The sequence below is a fragment of the Centruroides sculpturatus genome, unplaced genomic scaffold (assembly GCF_000671375.1).
Source record: "Centruroides sculpturatus isolate CEXI.00-Female unplaced genomic scaffold, Cexi_2.0 scaffold210, whole genome shotgun sequence".
Lineage (NCBI taxonomy): Eukaryota > Metazoa > Arthropoda > Arachnida > Scorpiones > Buthidae > Centruroides > Centruroides sculpturatus.
This window is the reverse complement of record NW_019384341.1, coordinates 685,991-709,593: the sequence shown is the minus strand read 5'-3', so window position 1 is coordinate 709,593 and position 23,603 is coordinate 685,991. Positions and strand designations below refer to the sequence as shown.

General features: G+C 27.9%; 1 protein-coding gene and 1 long non-coding RNA gene across 12 annotated transcripts in view; one reads left to right on the top strand and one right to left on the bottom strand.

Moving 5' to 3' along the window:
- Positions 1 to 30: 30 nt before the first annotated feature.
- Positions 31 to 23,465, bottom strand: LOC111634454. 5 transcript variants are annotated; one of them, XR_002758226.1, is made up of 3 exons: positions 22,921 to 23,465; positions 1,868 to 2,039; positions 31 to 1,257 (listed from the first exon to the last, which is right to left on the bottom strand). It is a non-coding gene; the product is annotated as an uncharacterized LOC111634454 (long non-coding RNA). The 5 variants fall into 5 exon arrangements; XR_002758224.1 differs by lacking the exon at positions 22,921 to 23,465 and adding an exon at positions 19,659 to 20,181; XR_002758222.1 differs by lacking the exon at positions 22,921 to 23,465 and adding an exon at positions 3,395 to 3,529.
- LOC111634394 (homeotic protein antennapedia-like) overlaps positions 2,247 to 23,603 on the top strand; it is a 184,621-nt gene continuing 163,264 nt past the window's right edge. The window contains exons 1-2 of one of the 7 annotated variants that reach the window (XM_023379156.1): positions 2,292 to 2,380; positions 9,805 to 9,873. The gene's annotated coding sequence lies outside the window, so the exon portion shown is untranslated. The other 6 variants (XM_023379152.1, XM_023379181.1, XM_023379201.1 and 3 more) reach the window with 6 other exon arrangements.

Below are 23,603 nucleotides of genomic sequence, written 5' to 3'. Positions count from 1 at the left end.
AAATACTTTTTCTGAAAAGTTGTGTGTAGATTTATATATAACTGATTAATTGTAATTATTTTTATTAATAAATTTTAACTTTTTAGTTGTAAAGCCGGCTAAAATTGGAATTAGTAATACATTCTCTTTCTAGAAAAATAATTAGTTGTCGCCAAGTTGCAGATTATTTTAATTAGTTTTCACAAATTCGTTTCGTGAAAATTAATTAAATTAGTATGAAACTTTACATTGAATTGTTTTAATTATAAATATGTTTTATAATTGTCTTTTTCTATTATAATGTCACTTTCAAGTGCTTCTCTTATATTATCAAAAAACGAAAAAATTTAATTGCCAATTGTTTGTTTTTAGCGTTAACAAGTTGTTTAATTAGGATCTATTTGAATTTATTATGAACATTTAACCAATATTTACTCATTGGTTTATAATGACATTAATGATATGTCTAATTTTAATTAAAGTATGCTCCAACCAAAAAAAACCACAACAGTTAAAGCCACGTATTTAAAGATGTTAACAATTTACGCGCTCTTATTCGTTTTAACATATCCATACTGTAATTTATTTCTTTTTTTTCAACACTATTAATATGATTATTCAATCTGACAATATATTAAAATCATAAATCAGTTTACAACTTATTCAGTTAACATATAACAAATGTATAGGAGGAAATAAATTTAATCATAAAGAAGATAATGGAGAGCTTAAACAAGGACAAAACTCCCGCTTGTTTTTGACATTACCATAAATCCCTCCTTTTACAAAACGGTAATCCGATCATGGTTCAATTGCCTTGACTGAAAGTCAACCTTTGAAGTTCCCTGATTTCTCACATTCTGGATGAAAATTGTATAGTCAAGCAACACGGGGTCACCCGCATCAAATTTCTGTTCTTTATGGAAATGAAATATAAGGATTAGCGACTTCTGACACGATTATCATACCATATCTTACATCTTAACTTCAAACTTTACAATTAAACAATTTATCTATAGTAGCCTACCATAAGCTCCGTGTTGAGTAAACTTAGTATACAGGCGCCATATAATAGAATCTGTTCGCTGGTACAAATTATAACACAAACACACAAGGAAATTATTAAAATTCTTTTTATTTTATAGATTTTTAAGCAATTTATATAACTTATATAATCTAAATTACCTGATAATATATTTGATAATTTACAATCTTACCTGGATTAATAAAGAATCATACTATAACTTTTCTATATTATTTTCTTCGTAATTATATACTCTGTAACGAAAATAAAAAATTTAATCGAAGATATGAATGATATCACATTTATAAATAAAATTACTTATTTAAAAAAATACATTAATATTTTTACAAAATTCAATAAAAAACATAAAACAAAAATATATCATTTAAATAAATTTTCCAGATTTGTAATTATTTATAATTGGCCAGAAGATGCAAGTCAAATAAATTCCATGAAAAATACAAAACTTTTAACTAAAAAATGCAATACTTTTCAATTTATTAATATTTTTTAATGCTCTTACTCTCAACAAATTATCTCTAAAAATATATTTTAGGTCATACGTGTCAATCGATAAAATCTATAAAATTCAAAAATTAAGAAAATATACATCATTCATATAACAATAACATAAATTATCTCGTATATGAAAGTATAAAAATTATCATTAAAACTGGCCTAATTTATAAAATAAACTTATTCGGTTATCCTCAATTTGTATTGTCTAATTTAGCGTAATTTAAATGCCGTACTTTGCATGATGAACTCTACTTTACAACGTAAATAATATACTTTGTATTATGGAAGCACTGGCCATTATGTACATTAATTTAAATATACTATAAATACTATGAAATTACTAACCTTCAAGGACAACTTCAAGTCACCCGGTTACATCTTTAAACGACTGAGAATTTTGTTTGAGCAGTATAATTTTGGATTTGTTTATAGGCTTATTCGTGGAAGAAGTCAGAGAATGGGTTAAAGACTTGTTTGGGTAAAGGATATCCAACAGCATAGCTTGAATAATGAAAGACTGCAATAAAGGTAAATCATTAAAAAAAAATAAATAAAAGATTTATCTTATTATAACTATAGATTAGTACAATTCTATAAATAATAATCACAATTATAAATAGTATACTAATGCTTTGTATATTGTTATAATACTCAAAATATTTTTATTATTAACAGGATTATACTTGAAGATGTATGGAAATGTGACTTGACTTTGATGATATCAAATATAACTTTACAATTCTTGACGTCATCTAGTGTGTGCGCATGCTCAAGACATTTAGGAATGTGTTTATCTAATAGACTACAATATGGCTTACTACAAAGTTATGCGAATTTTTGGCCTACTCACTGCACTAGGTGAGTTATCAAATTTCTTTATATTTGGATTGCATATGCTAATTATACATATAAATAGACATGTATTTCGGTAGTTAATCACTTTAATTACTTTCACATGAATATAACACAAACACTGAAAAACAAAAGGCAACAACTAGGCCTAGTTACAGAGATGTTTATCGTTTGGTTACACAATGGATACTTTACAAATTATTGTTTTTAACATTTACAAGGATTCTTTTATACTTAGTAAATAATTAATAATATAAAAGTCCATACAACAGACAAATACAGGCATTTATTTTTTCTATTATTTGTAAAAATTTAACAAAAATAATAATGTAGAAAAATGTAAGTATTGGGTTATCATGCTGAAACTAAATTTAAAATTATAAAATTTATCATTAAAATTATAGGGTAAAATTAGCCTAATTACTTAAATAGTTTAATAATTTGGATATACTTTAAACCTTATAATTTATAAAATTCATACAGAATGTATTTATCTTATTTGATTTTTATTATTTAAAATGAGAACAAAATGTACTTGACATAATTTTTTTAACTTTATTTAAATAAAAGTAAATATACAATAGACCTCGACATGACTCAGAAATCTGCTTAGAATTTATAAGCTGTGTACTATCCTGATCAAAATTTTAATTTTATTCAATTCTGTATTTTCCTGTAAATTCAGAAAATTTACATATAGATAGTTTAATAAATAATAGATTTAAGAAATATATACATCCATGTTTGTTTAAATATCATATTTTATGACATATTATATTAATTCTTATCCACTATCTTGTTTAGATTTTAGTGTTATCGATAATTTTCTTTAGTTTAACTAAAGTTCTTTTATCAACAGTATGCATCTTATAATTAAGATAATACAAACTCGTTTTTAAGCGTTTCGCGATCGAAAAGTTTCCTTCACTATCGTTATCTACCAATTAACATTTTTTGCTTACTTTATAACTCATGTTTCTTAATACTATCGAGCCAACATTGACATAGCCGAACCCTTACCCATCGTCTGAACGTGTAAAGAAGCTTTCAGTCTCACTTCTGTTCCCCTCCTACAGATCTCGAAGTCACACCACGTGATGCATTGGGGGACAACCAGACACGAGCCACTCAGAAAGGAGGTAGAGAAGGGGAGTATACTGGGGGTGACACGTTATGTAGCCGCAAGTCTGTGTGTGTGTGTGTGCGTGTGTGTGTGTGTGTGAAGAGACAAGCACGCGCACCTTCCACATCACTCCACCACGCACCAGTTCTACCAACATGGTTGCCAGAGAACTACAAATACGTGCACGACACACCAGTGTATAGACATACGACCTGATAAAGCCGAGAGTAAACGAGTCTCTACCCTCCCCTCTATACAATCCCATAGATACACAGTGACAAACAGAGCAAAAAAACTTTAGACACAGGGACCAACACCTAGTCCCATCTTGTCTAACATTGGAAATCCCGCCCCAAACTGAAGAGGCAACGCCTTCCCAACATCCGAAGCCAAGTTCAGATTGGCAGACTCCTCTTCACACATCGACAGAGAAGCTCTCCAAGAAGAAACTACTTCTGCATCGTTTCCAGGGTGGGTAATATTTCTAGTTATTTTCATTTTATGAATTATTACTATTCTGAACAAAGTTTTCTATGTTCTCGATACGAAAAATATAAATTTAAATACGCCAACGAGAAAATTTTAATTAAAACACATCGGCTCGTTTACGTTTTTTTAAAGATAATCGTGAATAAAAGTACAGAACAATTGATAACTCTAGGGACAAATTCAGATTTAGTTATATCCCGCCTCTTCGCAACGAATTGCTGCGTTTCTCGACCCCATAAGTGAGATATTGCTGGCAGTGCTATTTTGTAAAGTCGCAGTGAGTTTATGGGTGCGGAGAATACTGATTCACGATTCTTTGCCCCTTGTGGGTCAAGATCCATCTTCCACACACATAAACATCAACTAGAACTGGAAACGCTCAAGAAATTATTTTCACTCCTTCTGTAATAAGAAGTTATTATTTAAATAGGTTCCTATTTATTTATTATACATTAATTCGAATTAATAATTTTATGGCAGCTGATATAACTTATTGCTTTGGGAATAGATTATATTTCTTTGTAGTAAGTAAGTAATTAATTTATTGTATTTTTTTTTTTTTACTCGAATTTAATTGCTCATATAACAAGTTTGATCAGGTTAATGAGTACTTTACAACTTACGGTTTAACGCCTGGAAAAATATTGAATGATTCGTGTTATTTATGTGAAAGAGTTCGCATCAAACTTCGTCTCGGTTCATAACTGTCACCCTAATCTTCAATCGAATATTATGCCTAATATTAAAAGAGGAAAAATTCTAGCATCGAGATAAATTACAGATCAATCCGATAATATTTTGTACATTATTTTAATTAAAGCTAGCGTAATTAGTTAAGTATTAATTAAATAAAATGGTTAAGAGAACAATAAACCTTGTTCGCTTAACCTTATGCAGCAGAATTATTCTTGAAATGCGATAGTTTCATCCTTTCACCAGCAGTTTTCTATTTCACGTGACCTTAAATTTAACCTTACTAACCAAGAATCTTTAATTAATTTTGGCAGTCAAATTAAAAACGCATACATTTGCGAATTAAATTTGCTCTTCGTAATTCAAATTTCAATAGTCTCACGGGTTTTAAAACACGACCATTAAAAGTTTATTAAGCTTTTTAAATATTCTAAATTTATTTAGTATTAAAATTAATATATTAAATTATAATTATTAAGTGTAAATTTATGTAAATTAATGTTTAAAGTATATCTTGGTCTTCTAAAGAAGAAATTTCAATCATGTAAATTATTATAAAAAAATTTTTTTTTCAAGATTTTAAATACCCTTATTTCTTCTTATCGGGATACTGTTGATAAGAGAACGTTATAGGTGTCATAGTTGTATGAGTAGGAATTATATATACATTTCGACAAGATATAAGAATTTTAAAGGAAATTGTTTAAAATTTTAAGATTTATTCTAGATCGTTTTCTAGTTGGTAATTTACATCATTTTCAAGAAGTATTGGAAAAATCGCAAGTCCTAATTTGACTTTAGCTTTCAATGTTTCTTTTTACTCTTCATGTCACATATAGGGCCTAGACTATATTTGAAAGGTTGAGTATTCCACCAATGATTTTAGAGGGGCGTTTCTTTCGGACTGTCTGTCGTATAATTCATTGCTATGCGACAGCCGGCACTCTGTCTCCAATGATGTCTGTACTGTCAGCTGTGATTTCACGAACACATGATTTAACTTTCTTAAACTTTTGTTTTTTGTTTATTTACGAAAATTCATTTTTTAACATGAAGCCAATACATTCTTATTTGTTCAATAAAAAAAACTTTACATAGTTACATTAAAATGAATATAGGTCTATATATAATATTACTCTGAGTCGATTGTTGCCTTTTTCGGTTTATCTTGACGATCACAATAGCCGTAGGCACCTTTAAACAATGGTGGTAAGTCACCTTGAATGATGCTTCTGTTCGTGAAATAATTTCTTAATTATGTATTATTGTATAAAAATCAGTATTAACCTTATTTAGGAAACAGTTATGTTATAATATTTTACTCAACTTTCCATGAGTTGATAAAATGGTTTTGCTATTGTTTTAACTATAAAATACTTTTTTGGACTTTTTGGGAAAGATAAAACCGATAAAAATAAACACTTACGAGACCTGTGATATGTCGTTTTTATTAAATTTTTGTATCTGATCGTTGGAGAATTGAGTTTACGCTACAAACAATCAGTTCCGTTATGTAAAGGAAGTAAGATAAAAATCTGTAGAGAGAATTAAACCAATACATTTTACAGTGCTCCGAATAGATCTGGCAGCGTAACAGATTCAAAATTGACTATCTTTTAAAGACAAGAGGCTAGAAAAGGGTGAAGATAGTCTTGTGCACACGTGACGTTTCAAAAAGTCGTTACAGTTCCATAAACACTTCCGTAACATGCCATAAAACGACCATAAACCGGCCACTTGTTCTGGAGTGGCTGGATACTATTCTCCACGTTAGAATGTTTGATGTCATGAAAGTGGCAGCTCAATCGCTTCTATTTTAACCAAAATTGTTATATAACTCTATCAAATCCTTTAAATATTTATAACGATCCTAATCAAATCATTGTACTTGAAAATAAATTTCGTATTAGTGATATATTGCAAGATTTTTTATTATTATTATTGATAATGAACCAGACATAGAAGGATACTTTGGAGGGAATTTTTTATATCAAAAAGTTGCAGAATAAAAAAGAATCGAGTTATTTACAAAAAAATCGACGGTGCAAACGAAAACAGTCTAGGTAAAGTGACTGATTGGCGTGCAGATAGGAGTTGAGATATCCAGGCAACTCTGTTAGCAGAGCCTTAATGTTATCGCTGCCAGATGAAGCGATAGTGAAGACGGATGGTCGATAACTGCTTACACCTTTCTGAATAACATAATTTTTCATATAATTTTATAAATAATAGAAATTATGCGAATTATTATCGCCATCCGACAAACCAATTCATAACATCGAGCGAATTTCCTCTTTATTCAAACGAAGTAATTATTTTTAAATGTATTATTTTTAAAATGACATTTCTTAAATTAACTAAAGCAGACACAAGAATATAAGACTACTGAAAATTTTTGCAGATTCGAATTTTTCCGAGAAACTCCTAGTAAATATAGCATTCTCGATGCAATAGAAGTCTATATAAATTTGATGCAGATAAGTAAACTGTGCTATAGCATAAATTCTTTATAGCATAACAGCCCATACATGGGAAAAAAGAAACAGGCGGTTACTTAAGGGAGATTTACGTATCTAACTTATTCATTGTTCCAAAGAGAGATAGAGACGAGTAGCCTATATTCTTCTTCATACAATCATCAAAAGTGTGTCTGAAGATATATAGGCCAAAACAACATAGCTGATCATAAAACGGGGGAGTCCGATAGTCTTTGCAGTCATGAAGTGTTTGAGTGTGAATTTACTCACTGTCTACAAAGACGTCTGCGGTTTGTTTAGCTGGGTGCTTGGCTGGCAGTGGATCGTCCCAAGACGCGGGGTACATACATCCGTTGTGACATTTTATTGCCGTTTTATGGCGTGTTGGCTTTCTGTCGGTTCTTAAGCCTAATATGTCGTATCTTACACTTCAAAACAGGCAAGGGAGCAAACTGTTAAGATAAGTTGTATTTCGTTCTGTTTTTGGTCATTGTAAACAGTATGCGGAACGCTTCAACATATTTAGCTTCTGAGATCGCTAAGTAAGTAAATCAGAAAAATGAATCTATTCGCTATTCACTAGTTTATGGGGCTACCTAATATTCTAACTGATGTAAGAGTACATTTATGTATCCATTTAGATAAAACATTTGAAGTTTTTCAAATGGTGGAGAGACCTTTTGAGAACGTTTCTGTAGACCTATTCGTTATGAAATTGCATACGTTCTATTATCAAATTATACTTATAGGCTTTATTGGTAATTGTAGGTGGTTGTTAAGTTACTTATCTGCAATTAATTTTCTGTGGACATGATATATAAATATTGAAAATATTTGATAATAAATACAGTGCTATAGAATTTCAAAAGAGTTTAAGTCTAATTTGTAAATTTCACTCTTTAAAATTCACAATAGAGATAAAACTAGATTAAGTATGAATTTTACTTCACTAACTTTTGCTTTTTATTTTTGTTTCGAGCAAAAATTTTAGCTTAGGAGACGTTTCTTCATACGGAATATCAGCGTTAGGCCTATAATCTACAAAGTGTTCTAATGGAAGACTAAAATTATTATATTCGTAACACTTAAACAATTATTATATTAATAGCTATTAATAGCTCATAATTATTTTATTATCAAAAGTATACATCATAGTAAAATTAGAATGACGTAAATCGCAATTCGTTTGTCATAAATGATAGGCGCGTTGCTAGAAAGCATTTGAATATTTTAGTAATTCAACTGAAAAATTGTATATTTTTATAATCGATTTATGAATCGTTTTAGCTTTTATGCCTTAAATCATAAAATATCTGTAAACAGGCGATGACCCAGAGCAATCAATAAACACATTGAAGTTTTGACAAATATCAATGGCAGCATAATGTCGTTGGAAATTCATCAACAATTTTCTGCTACTTATTATAAAAGTTAACTTACAAAAGCAAAGTTTTCTAGAAAAATCAAATATTTTATATAAAACCCGATCATTTATGTATTTCCATGATAAAATTATACACCTCGGAGATTAGATTAGATTAAAAATAACAATCGATAAAAGTAGGTTATAAAACCGTTTTCAGACATTTGTTATGAAACGATTATAATCAAAATAACACGATTTGTATGAAATAATTTACAAGGACTTATTTTTCTGAAAGGTTTGTTAATAATAATTGAGTTAAAAAGCCATTTTCAAACCAATAAACAAATATACAGAGTGCAAATTACAATTTTCGTACTGTACGTGCCGCTTTTCAAGCGCACAATTTATATTTTAATATAATTTATTTACAGTAAAGATATAAACAATAAATCTATTTTGTATTCGCTTCGCGTGCGTCTAAATGTTTGTATAATAACTTGTCAACTCGATGTAACATTCAATCAAAATTTAAGCGCTTTGATAAAAGCTTTCCATCGCGTGGCTAAAGACAATTCTTTTTCTTTACAAGTTGCTCGTCATCGCATGAACATGCATCGAACAATTCAGAAATATCATCGCTTATGTTCCTATTCAGAAGCTCGTCTGAAGTATTGAGCAATGCATTTTGTGTCTAACAACCATACAGGTAAACGAGAACCGGATAGTAGCTTAATTCCAACCCCTAAATTATAGGTCAGCCGTGGTTGATGTCTCAATTCACTGTTTGGATAACAAGATGGCTACGGGCGTAACGAATTTACACTGAGCTTATCGGTATGCTTAAACTCGATTTTTTCTTTATAAATTAAATCAATGGGCGTAAACTATATCAACCAATAGCATTACAACTATTTTTAATTATAAAAATTATATTTTCTTGACTGCAGATGTAAAATATTCTTCTAAATGTACATTAATTAAAGCTATCACACTGATATTATTCCGTATAACTGACATATTATTTACTAATTTAAAATTAAATAGAAAATAAGAAATAAAATATATAAGAATGCATTAACTGTAAAATAAATTTATAAGATATTTTCGTTTGATTAAAATCATGTAAGCTATATATCTTCTTAGACTGTTTCCAATTTTTAGTTATAATGCCGCTTAAAATTGAACTTAACTGCATTTATAACAACATTCTACATTCAATTGCAGCTTATTCTTAGAATTTATATTAAAATATCCAATGCACTTAAGCTCACATTTTTAATAGATACTTAATGCAGAGCGTATAGATGTGTGAATAGATTTAAACACTTCTTATGTCTGCTCTTAACGAAAGGTAAGTTTATAATATTACTACTAAACAATAATTTCACTATAAATCTAGAAAAATGTTTGTTTTTATAATTTTTCTATTCTATTTTATTAGACTTAAACTAGTTTAGGTATTTACAATACGTAAAGGAATAAAAGCATTTTTCAGCATAATAAACGATATTATCTGTCGTACTCCCAATTGAAATATAGGCCTAAGTTGTGTTTAAGTCTAGTTTTTAAAGGTAAACGAGTAGAGTTTAGGCCTAAATGCGATAGTTTTTCTTTCGTTAATTTAATACTAAAAAAACAACCTTTATTAGTGAATTATCGGTACGAGATATTCAAAATGTAAAGTTTTTCAGATGAACGTTGAATTAGAGAAATGAACTTGAAAAGTGAAATTAAAATAAAAGTTATTCTTAACCATTTTTGTTGATAGAGAATTTTAAAATAAGAAATCGAACAAGCGCATTGTTTATAGTTTGGGAGATAAAACTCGATTATGTATTATAGCTTAAGCATTTTCAGCAAAATAAATAAAAACCTATTAATACACTTAACAACTGCAGTTTTTAAAGCTTAAAATACCTTTAGTTGAAATTAAATTTAATAATTTATTTCAGTTAAACGTTATTACTAACATAACCTACAGATGCTTAACAATAAACGAGATAGAGAACATGACCTAAAAATCTATTTAACCGACGTATTTTATGTCTAAATTTTGAAAGTGAATAAGTTTGCTATAAAATAAATCTTCCTTCAAAACATCAAAGAAATAATCAAAATATTGTTTAAAGTTTCCTTTTTTGTTTGAGAAATTCTCTTCGACTTACACATAAATAATGTTCGTAATCCGCTTAAGTTCCAAATATCGGTTGGAAAGAAAATTATTTAAGTTTCGTCTCTATGTTTCTCTTACACGTTCATTAGCAGTACAGAACGGAGTTAATATTGATGAAATTCTCGATTTAGTCTAATCAAATGCTGAAAGTTTTTATAAAAATAAATGGCAAAATGTTACGCCTGAAAATTTACAATTTCTTTTTCCTATTTTTGATAAATAAGGAGTAAAAAAGAGAAATAATTATTTAGTGAACTTTGGAAATTGAAATGTGTTATCATTTCTGAGGAATATTTTGTAGCTTTTCATCGTAGTTATTCATTAGCAGTACAGAACGGAGTTAATATTGATGACATGGAGTCTGTATAATTAATACATCTCCCGGCCTCTGCGAAATTAATATGCCGAAGACGTACTAAAGGGTACACATCTTCAGTATACGTGTCTTTCTGCAGCTGAAAATTTATAAGCGAAGTTCCTGCCTGTGACTCAAAACTGCGTTTGATGATCAAAAAATTAAATTTGGTTGTTTACTTTATACTTTGTTCTTTTATATTATTGTAAACGTTTCGTTTTCGAAACGCATATTAAATTCTGAGATGCAGACCTAAGCATACTTTCATCGCGTGTAAAATGAAAAGTGAAAGACGTAAACTATATTTTACTAATGCAGATTAATTATATTAATATGTTTCTACGTGATATATAAAAATTAGAAAATAAATTCAGTGCGTAATTGTCAATGATAACGTTAAACTCCGCGTTTGAAGAGTTGTAGGCTAACCTAAATCGAGCCACTGACACTAATAAATGAATCTACACTATTGCTATAAATCTTAAGCTTATATATTTAAAACAATTTAAAAATTTTATGCGATCTTTATTATTAAGTCGATATTATTTGTTTGGAATTCGTCACAGCGAATTTGCCAATCTTAAAATAATTCTCTTTACGCAACCGATGCTTTTCACCCGCATCTTGAAATACCTAATACTATTTTCATTCGGCTGCGTTTATTTTTGTATAGGGGAGATGAAAACATAAGGTTCTACAATAGTTCGAAATTATTTATCGTAGAAAATAGTTACAACAAATTCAGTGACGTAACACAATCTGTATAAATCTAATAAATTCAGGCATAGAACGGACAAGTGCCCTGTTTGATGTACTGATCAAAAATGACCCGCTTGGCTTGTTGGACCAATGATAGCTGGACTATAACCGATCGCATTACTAGAACAAAACTCCTGATTTAGTTGAAACAACGACTCATACTCTCACCTCACGTACAAATGTAACATCATCCATGACCATGTAGCAAAGAATACCTTGAATAGCACGTACCGCTTTACAACATACGCTACACTTTGTAGTTATACCTCCATACTTCGGACTCCGTGTGTCGTCATGGACGATGACGCATAGATTTAAGAACGAGGTAGACAGAATGTTGTAGATAATGTGATTTATACTGTTAGGTGATTAGGAGGGTAAAGGCAAATGTGGAACTTGGATACAATGTAACGTAGAAAGACTTGGCAACCAGAGAGGTCTTTTGTATCAATATGCCTGACAGCACCTTGTTAATTCTACATGCCGAAGACTACCGTGCTAATGAATTTATTTAAAATGTTTATTTAGAAAATGGAATAAATACAAGAAATTTTGAGAAATATATTAAAATTTTTTAAAGTAATTTGTTAAATAAACAATAAAGCACTCGATTATAGGCTCGATTAGAAAAGATTCGATAGAGAAATGATTTTACTCAATGATCAAATTTAAATTGTCTTTCGAGCCCACTTGATCACTATTTATCTGTATCATATCATTTTATATTTACAAACGGTCATTTTCATCCTTTCTTAGGATATCTTCTAACTTTATAACAAGAAGTACGAGAACTGTAACATTTAAAAAAAATCTTTAAACTCCAATATTTTGACTAAAATGAATGTTTGCCAAACACTGAACGAAAACATGCCTTACGTAGATATAATGGCCGTCAGTGTCAGTTCGGGCGAGTTGCAAAATGAACGACCAACTTCACTATTTTTATCGATGACACTGATGACAAATGAACCCGATTCTTTTTATTCTTTTTGCGAGGAGCGTGCAGCCGATAGGATTAAATTTTTGCGATTTTTCGTTCGAAATTTTTAGTAGAATAATATAGACGCTGTTAAAAGAAAAGAAAGAGCACTCCATCTAAGTTACTGAGTATTAGTTTAGTACTTTCTATTAATAATATATAGGCTACGGTAAAGTTATTAAGTTTTAAAAATAAATCCGGTGCAATGGCGCTTATTTTAATTATCCTTGCTTGAATTAAAAATAGGTTTTTAAATCTTTATAAATCACTTCATAGCTTTGCATTCAATAAAATTAATTTTTAGAAATTTTTCTTATAAACTACTTTCTAGTGTTTCAGGCTTAATCACTGTTTACGTCGAGCATTTTAAATCTGATTTCTGATCATCTTACGCCGTTTTTAACATGCAAATATTAGGCCTAATATTAGGATTCGTTATACGACTAGGAATAGTATAAAATTTATCACTGCCGAAGACACACAAAATTTATTGAGATCAAATATCAGACACGAGTTCGCTTCATCTGTTTTATTTAAATTAATGTTAATCATCTCTTGAACAGTATTGGTTCTTAGTAGGTTATTGTATCGATAAATGATATGCGTAAACAAATAATGCATGTTTTTACTTTTTATATAGACCTATAACATAATTTCAGGAGGATATTGCCTATACTACACAGTTCGCCTATTATAAGGTAAAGTACTTAATAAAATAAAATGCCTATACAGTATATACGATAATTATTACATTGACTATGAATGAATCTTCGGTGATTCTACAGTTTATCAAATGTAAAATATCACATTAAAAAAATTAGGAGAATAGTTTTTAAAATTAGAATCTCTAAGATACTAACATATTCTTCCTTTTGAATAGTTTTGTTTTATTACCTATAATTACATTATCGTTGCAATATTAGTTAAACTAACAAGCTAAGTCGTCAGTAGCGCTGATAAGCTACTATGGTCACTATCATCACCCTAGATTTACATAATCTCACCCTTCTCGATTGTCAGGGTTCCCCTATTTTGTATCTACCAATCACAAATATTCCCTTTGCTTTGGGAAAGCCAATGACTCATCAAAGTGTAGAGGGGTGGGAAAAGTTCAGAAAAACGGGCAACCCATAACTTATAACCTCTGACACGTCCAGGCATTTCACCCGCCGGGTAAGAGGGATAGTTTTTATCGTACAGAACCCGTAAAGCTGGGTATTCTTATCATATCCCAGCAGACTCATGGATTCCTGGAGGTCATAGCAGTGGTATCATTTTGAGTACTATTCGCATTCTTTGTTAGCATCGTTAATGATTCGAATAGATGATTAGAAGAATGTTGGAAACAAAACAATTTGTGATACTCACAAAAGTAAGTTGTATGCAACTAATTCATAATGTGTGTGAGTATAATAATAATGTGCTATTAACAATCTGAGAAAAAAACAATTTCGCAATTATAACATATGAAAGTTGTATTTAAATAGAAAAATCTCCCAGCATTTTTTAACATTGGAATTAAGAATAGTTTATCCTTTACGGTCTCGATACATCACATTTGAAAAGCTTTACAAATTTAAAATGATGACAAATGAAATACTTTCCTAAAACTAAACTGATAATTTATATAGTTTATTAATTAAGCATTAGCAACATCAAAACTCCAATAAAGTTCTATTGAGCAAGTTTAAATGCGTAAAATTTATTTACACAAATAAAGTGTTTTATTTACACAGCCTATACTAACTTATTTTATACTTGTTATGCCTAGTATTTTTTATTGTTGATTTAAATTTCAAGAAAAATTTTACATGTTATCTTCAAGTTACTGATTTAAAGATTCAGTTTATACGTACAGTATATACCAAACTAATGAAAAATTGGTATTAATGCAATATCTACTTTTAGTACTGATTAGGCCTAAATACAAGTTTCTAAAGTAGACTTTAAAAGTTATTTATTAAAATAATTCTGAATAAAATTGCTTATTTATTTAGCTTATAAACAGAGCAAATGTAATGATAAAGCGCTAGTAAATTTAACATTTAAAAAACATTTCATAAATTTTATAAAATTCGAAACAAAACTTTGTAATCTCTGTTTTGCTTTATTTATTTTTTTGTTAAAAATCTATCTGAAATTAGCTCGAAGGAAATTTTGTTCACATTCATCATCGAACTGTTGTTTCACTATTTTTCGATTTTTTTCTTTTTGTTCCTGCGGGTCTATCATCCAGGAGACTTAATCAGATAGCAGTCAGGCAGAGCGTATCCTAGATAAGAGGAAAATAAAAAAATGAGGTGGCACGTTTTCAGGTATCGCTTTCAGCCTATGGGGAAGCGAAATGTAATGCATCTCACTCGCACAATCGAGTTAGTTGGTTTGAAGATACCTTAATGGCATTTAGAGATGGATGCCATGGTATGTTCTTAATTGCTACTCTATAATTACTTGTCTTGTTTAATCAAAATATATATTTCACAAGCTCGAAAATCTTTAAACACCTATCGCTATTTGTTTGGTTTAAAAGAACAAAAATATAATATCCTATTAATAATTATCATCTTGGCATTTTATATAAACAAATGATTCTGTAGACTTGTTTACATTATACAATGTGCAGTGTCATAGAGTACGTGTTTGAATTTGTATATAGGAGTTCTACTTATTTTTACGATCCTTTCCTGTGAATTAAAATAAACAAATTTTATTTTATTGTGGAAAATATTAAGAACGTATATTATTTAATGTATTAAATTATTAAGTTGTCTCTAAATCTTTCTTCAATATAAATCTTAGTTTACAATAAACTTAGAAGTGTTAGTGAATATAGTAGAGAGATTTAGTTTCTCTATTTCTGCTGTAAGTCTACTTACAGATTATTTCTCACTATACAATTAAAATATTGCTAGATTTAGAATTGAATAAAAGAAACTATAGGTTTATGGATCGTAAAATTCTATTTTTCTCCTTACACAATATCAAATAATTAACAGGTATTTAAATTTATATTACAAAAATGTGAAATTATTTTGTCACAGATAAGTAAATACAGCAGTAATAACAGTAAGTTAGTCTTATTTACATACTTTAATTCAATATCTTATTATATGACTAAAAATAAATAGAAGAAATTTAGCTTTTTAACCCGACTGAGGTCGCAATGATTTATATTTATTTTTTTTTTAATATATGTATTCAAATAATTTGTATATTTTATGAACGAACTATGATTATAAATATTGAAAGAATTACAGAAAGGAAATCTTACTTTCCAGAAAAGAAAAAATAGGAAGTTTCTACAAAAAATACATTTTGTTTTTTTTTCTTAATTTTTGAGAAAATCATAAATTAAATTCATTTATTAAAAGAAAATTATAATTTTTTATATTTTCAGAATCAAATTCTAGGCATCTCTAATATGACACTTTAAATAATAGGGATATATTTTTTGCCCTATGAAAAAAATGTCAATATCTTCCTTTTAATAATCAGTACGTTGAGAGAGAATTATTACAGACAAACTTTACATCGCATTAGACAATGGAATAGATTATGATGAAAATACTGTACAGTACATCTAGGCATAAAAGTTATTATCTAAGTTTGTTTCTTTTTAGTTTGAGACTAAATTTCTGAAATTTTTTGATATTTTTTAACATCCAAAATTGAATGTTTCACTTATTATTGCCTTACAAAAACAATAATTCCGCATAACATAGAAATATCAATATATTCTATGGAAGGAACAACTACTATACATATTTCAAAATAATTTACTAATTCTAAGTAAACTAAAATTAAAATCAGTAGCTTATATCTATTTATGAAAAGGAAACTTTTATTTCAAATAAAATTTAATTTCTATTATTATATTAAGCAGTAATTTGTTGGTGAAATTTGATATAGGCAGTGCATTTTGCAGAATTTAAATTTAATTTCTGTCATATTAAGAAAAAACCAAGAGAGAGGGAAAAAGAAATAACTTTTATCGAGGGAAAGCATTAAATATTCAGAAAATATTTGTATAATATATAAACAAATCTAACATTTTTAGGAATTAATTTAATTCAACTAAGTACGAATCTAAGATTAGGCTCAAGTCCATTCTAATATAAAGCCGATAAAATCTTAAGATTAATAATACCAAAGTCAATATAGATCTAATATTGTGATTTATTTTGATATAGTTAATAAATTTACAATTTGTTTAATCTAGTATATATGTAGTCTGTATAGTCTATATTCTTATAGTCTATGTTTAGGTTTACAGTAAATCTAAATTATAGATTATTTATATATCTTAAAATACAAAACTAGGAATTTTATTTCTTCGTTTTTTTCTTCTATATTCTTTATAAATTACTTAACAATTGATATTTTACTATTCTTAACGTAAAATATTTAAATTTATCTTTCATCCTTATGAATTTACAGTATGTTTTAGTGTGGTGGATTATTACAATTCAGAACATAGTGAAAGAACGTGTTTATCGTTTCGCTGAACTAAAAGTGTAAGATAGTGCCATAAGGATAGCATTTACACGTTTAAACTTCAGTAATAATCAGATATTATCTATCGCTTTTATTACAGTAAAAGTTAGAAAATAAGTTCGAATTTTACGAACAGTAGAATTATTGCATTAATAAAATGAGTTAAAGTTTAAAACAGATCTTTGCATATAGAAAATAAGTTGATTATTAAGTTCAGTCCAAAGAAAAATTTATATATTTTATCTTTTAAAATAAACATTAAAAAAATTATACGGAATTATAAATAGCAACATTGTATTAGGCTTATTAAAAAGTTACATAGATCTACACAGTTTATCTTTACAGTAATTTAGCTGATTTATGGCGTAGGTTAATAATTGTTTCAAGTTATTGAATTGTCTTGAACAATTTAATTTAATATAAAATTATCTAACATAGTTTAGGTGATTACAATATTTATAAATATCGAACATTTAAAGTTGTTGTAGGCCTATTCGCTTCAACATATTATAGGTTAGATTAGATTACAAAATAGGCCTACATTGTTGCCTGCCTACATTTACATGTAAAAAATTTTTAACATTTAAAATTTCGAATGAAGCGTTAATTTAATAACTGTTTATAAGTTTATTATGAGTTTAATTTAATTCTATTATTTAAAGTTTAAAAAATCAAGTTACTAAGAATCTTATGATTGGCATTAATATGACTGAAATTTTGAACGTAGATCTAAGATTTACAGTGTGAAATAATTAGATTATATTACTGTAGTCTAATATAATTATTTACAGTATACAGTATACTTCATATAAATTACTGTACGTTATCAGTTTTAATATTGCTAACGTTTCAATTTACTCTCTGGTTCAAAATAATATCAGTATACTTAAGGCCAATAAGTGAAGAATTAACAAAAGTATTTAAAATTCTTTAATTATTTCTTCTTTATAGATCTATACCAGACCGAAGCTAGGCCTAATTATTTTTTCTATAAACTCATCGCCAACAGGCTGAATCTACAGTTTACAGATTTCAATATTACTACCACTCTAAATTATAGGCCTATAGACTACATTTCAGTACATTCTGATCTCTAATATTTATAATTTAAGCTAAAGATTACATTTAGATCTTTAGTTTATAAACAGAATTAACAAATTNTATGCTCTTAGAATAGATCCAGTACATTTTTTTTTCCTCAAATGAATTACAAATCGAGCATGGAATTTTTTCAATTATGCATTAATTTTAAGTTTTTTTTTTCTTTTCTTTTTTCTTAGAAAATAGCAAATTTATCTTAAACCGTTGTAATTAACTTTTAAGATAAACAAATGTGAAACTTTCCTCTTAATTTTCATGTTGTCTAAGGTCATATACAATCCTGTAAACTGAGAGGCCTACTTGAAGGCCTTGTAACTAACCCGTCACCTAGACCTTTCAGCCTAAATTTCTGATAATTAATACTAGGTGTAGAGAAATGAAGGGACATTCAATTTAACATGGGCGTTGTACACAGAAACTAATCTACAGATGCTTTCTTATTGGTTGACAAGTCTGGGTGACGCCTTCTTCTGATCTTTTTTTCTTGTCTTTAACCTGACAAGAATGACGGTTAGTAAATTGGAAAAGAAATCGAACGTGTCCTTCTAAACCACAGTTTGATACAACGTGTTTACGTCATTAAACTATTGCCAAGTCAAGATTTCATCTGGTCACCAATGCCTTATTTGCAACACGTTGAACAAATACTTCGAAAACGAATAGAATTCTACCATTTCTAATTAGTGAAATTATAAAATTAAATCGAGTTTACGTAGCNTTAAGTTATACGATTAAAATTAAAGCCAGGAAGAATCTAAATAAAGAATCTATTGTGTTCGAGTAAAATTTAATTCTATATTTTATTTTACTATATATTTTCGTGGGCATTCCTATATAAAATGTTAAGTCTGTGTTAATTACAAGTTTGAAAGTTTATTCGCTGCACGTCTAAATTCCATACCTGTTTGGAGTTTGTGTTTCCAACTTATACGAATCAGAAAGAAGAATTATATCAACATCATTCTTGTCTGCATGTGGTCTCTTATTTTCAGATAATTTTGAAAAAGCTGGTACTGTACAAATAAGAACAAGTTTGCGTAAGTCCATTTTAGTAGATAGAATAAGTAGTCAAGTCTATGATTGCATGGAAAAGTAGGCCTCAAGACTTATTATTTCAAAACTATTTTCATGACCTAAATGTAAATTTTATGTCACTTAATTCGGATTTTTAACTGTGTAAGATGCTCTTCGCATTAATATAAACGAAGAAAAATTTTTTAAACTTATGATACATAAAATTTGAATGAATTTATAAAAATATATATTTATACTTACATTATGTAATTAGATGAAAACAGATTTTGTTTAGAGAAAATATAGATAGATCTTTCTTCATGGAATCAGTAAAGTAGATATGAGAAAGCTATAGGTAGCTTAGACCTATATGAATGCGACATACAATCTATTGGTAGTTTGAAAGAAGATGACATATATCAAAACTGGGAAAGTGAGGTAAGTTCCGCATTGGTATAATGCGTGGGTTATTCAACAAACTCGATTTTTCGGATATAAAGAAGGCAGAGGATAGGGAGCAAAACTATTAATCAGACAATTGAAAGTGGCATGTATAAACCTACAGTGACCGTACTACAATGCGATCAGTTGCATTCTATGGGATGAGATCTATCATAGATGACTAGGGCTATTGATAAAAGCAAAAGTAAATACTGCCGCATTACAAAATGGCCATTGGAAGGCGTTCCATATCCGATTTTGTTTACTGGGCTATATCCGTTTTTGTTAGGGTAATTAAATCACTTTTATGCAAGAAATTTTCTTTTTTTTTCTTTCATTAACTATAATTTTTGCTACTTATATTAACTGAATAAACTCTATTGGATAATCTATAATTATAATACAGATTATAATTATATTTGTTCTACATTATATTTTTGAAATTAACTTTAGTACTTTAACTTCGCTTATTTTTCTTAAATTGCATTTTCGTTTATACTATTACTTTAAAAATTTAAAATTCTACGTTAAAATAAATTGCTATTAATCTACGAAGGGTTATTGTTCCTGCTAAGTTTTGCATTAGTTTGATTTCCTTCTTAAGTCAATTTATTGTTGGAAATATTTTACTATAAGTCAATTTAAAGTTTTTATATTTGCCTAATAATAATATCTTGCCTTGCTGATATATTTAGAGTAAAAACCATTGAAACCATTAAACGCTATTAGGCCTTGAGTTTTTTAAAATAGTGGATGTAGATATAAAGTAATTCATTTGTTTATAATTGATCAAGTATGTTCAACTAAATTTTAAACTAATATATAGAATTATATCTTTCCATATAACTAACCTAAGAATTTACAAATATTTGATACACTCTCAATATCAATTAAATGTTATATTTTCTAAATGGAAGCAATAATGGATTATGCATTATTTAATGTCTATAAATGCCTAAAAGTTTAATGATTTAATATATAATCTGTAAGAAATCTGATGCAAATATATTAGACTGTATTAAGTTTTTTAACTGTATTTTATGATATTTTTATTCTCTTTTACACTCTTAATTCTTGTATAATAATAATTTATAATAGAAATAATTGTTAATTTTATTAAAAATATATTGCCTTTATTCTAGTAAACTATTACTATTAGCTGATAAGTTAGCATAGATATTTTAGTATTGCTGTTATCTTGTGCTTAAAATAAATAAGCCTGAGAATGAATTATTAGCTTAAAAATTAATTACAAAGTGGCTTTGTAAATTAAGAAATTATTTGTTTATAATTTATTTGGCATTTCATATAGGCCTAAGCAAATTTTGAATATAAACTACGTGTTAATTATTAACTCATTAGGCCAATATTATAACTAGACATTACTAAAATGTCTAAATATGTTTAAAGTAATATGACATTAAAAGTATTTTCCGAATTTTTATTTAATAACTAATTTATCTAATTTATTTAATTATTAGTAAGCTATTTGATCCAATTTATCAAAATCTGAACACAAAATAGCCTAAATTTTTAGTTTATAATAAGCTTACACGACAGTTTGTGCGCCGATAGTTTGTAAGTTAGCTGTACTAAATCTATTATAAATGCTTCATTATAGCAGTTAAGATTATCTTAATGCTCATTTTGCATAAAGAATACTTAAAAATATAATATGTTCTGTAGATAAGCTAAAAATTTGCAGATAAATATAAACACATTCAGTTTAAATATAAATATACTGAACATATTTGCCGTATAATTTAGGCTGAAATTTGTTATAGGTTAAATAAATTTACGACGCTTTAAAATTATGAAATATTGAAGATTATCGTACTTTTAAACATTGTCATAAAATTTTAAAAGCTTATAACGTATTATAACAGTCATTTCTAAATAAATGCTTGAATTTTAAAGTGCTGTATATGCATACAAATGGATTAATTAGGCTATAAGTACTTTTTATACTAGATGCTATAAAATATAGATCTTCTAATATAAAATATTTACTATAATACTTGAATTTTTGATACGAAATATTTGTTTAAATTCTGTTTGAAAGTTTCTTTCTATTTAGGCTTAGTTTATGTAAACTTAAATTTATTTTCCCTATATATAAAAGCCTAAAGTCAATAATTTTTTGTTTAGTTTTAGAAAACCGTATTTAAAAACAAATATTTTTATTTACAGATACAGGCCTAATATCTTTTACTATAAAATATTTGCTAAGATATTTACATAAAGCTTTTTTTCACTATTAATTACATTTTTACTTATAACAGCCTACACTTAACAGCATAAATGTAGTTTATATAGGATTTTAACTAGTTTAACGCCTTACTAAAAGCACAAATTAAATTAAAATAAATGAATTTTACATTTGTATTGAAGTATACATATTCATAGTCTTCAAGTCTATGTATAATTTCATGGAACTTTTAATGATTTACAAGATGTAAATTTATAGTAGACTAATAGTAGTTGCGGCATAATTTTGGTAATTTTATCTTAGAGTTTAAATTAATTCTTACTGTAATAAGATGCTTTCTTTAGTTAGAATTTCAAATGATTTAAAGAACATAATTAATTAAAACCATATCCTCTACAACTTAACCTAATTTTATTTCAAGACGTGAATTCTTATAAACTTCGACGTATATAGATGAAATAAAGCCGAACGTACTTTAATTATATTTGTCGTTATAATAATTAATTTTACGATACTTTAATTTCTCATAGACAAATATGCACACGACTTTATTAAAATACGAATAAAAGTTTACAAGTTGCGAAAGTAATAAAGATTATGGAATATCTCCTTTTTGTGGAAAGAAAAAAAATTAAAATAAATTGATTAAGGTTGAAAAACAGTAGCATATCCTTCAAATTAATCTATAGACTTCAATTAAACTTAGTTCTATAATTTAATTCTTTGTTGTTAAAGAAATTTAATTTTTCCATTACTTTTAATTCATATTTTAATAGAGTTCATTTAATTTTAACTTAACTTAAAAATCCTTTTACATATGCAGATTCTAATAACTGAATAAATTTAATTTTTCTCGAAATGTAAGAATATTACCTTATTTTAAAGTTTACAATAAAGTATTTTGAAAACTCTCGATAAATCTCCATATTTAGCTTTTTATACTCCTTTAATACAAACTTTTAAAATTTCTCCAATAATAAATCCATATAAAATGTTTGAAATAAATCGTTTTAAATAGGCTTTTTACTTGAAGAAAATCTTCTATTGTTATAAATAAATTAATATATCGTCGTTGACGTCGGCCTATATCCCTAATACAAAACTATTTAGCATAGTTATCATCACGACTGGACTAATCAACTTCAAAGATGATTCGCAATTCGAAGTTAACCAATCACCGCTCGCATTAGATCCAGTATCTTCCTTCGTATACTGCACCAACTATCAGTAATTTATGTCGTGAGGACCTACATACATCATGGAGCGTTTGACAGATCAACAGATAGGACTATATCAATATTTCACAGGTCTCGTAATTTGATTTATAGTAAAATAGTACCCGCTTTGCTGATTCAACATTGAAAGCGGTTCCTTAATTTTGCTTCGTCACAGTTCAAAAAACATTTGATTCGTTAAAACAGTGAACTTATTAAATATTTAAAATGACTTATATTAACGATAGTTTCTTTATGTTCGTTTTTATAACATGCTATCACATATTTTCTGAATTCTGAAAATTTTCAACTCAATACTTTTTATACCTAATTCCCAGAGCA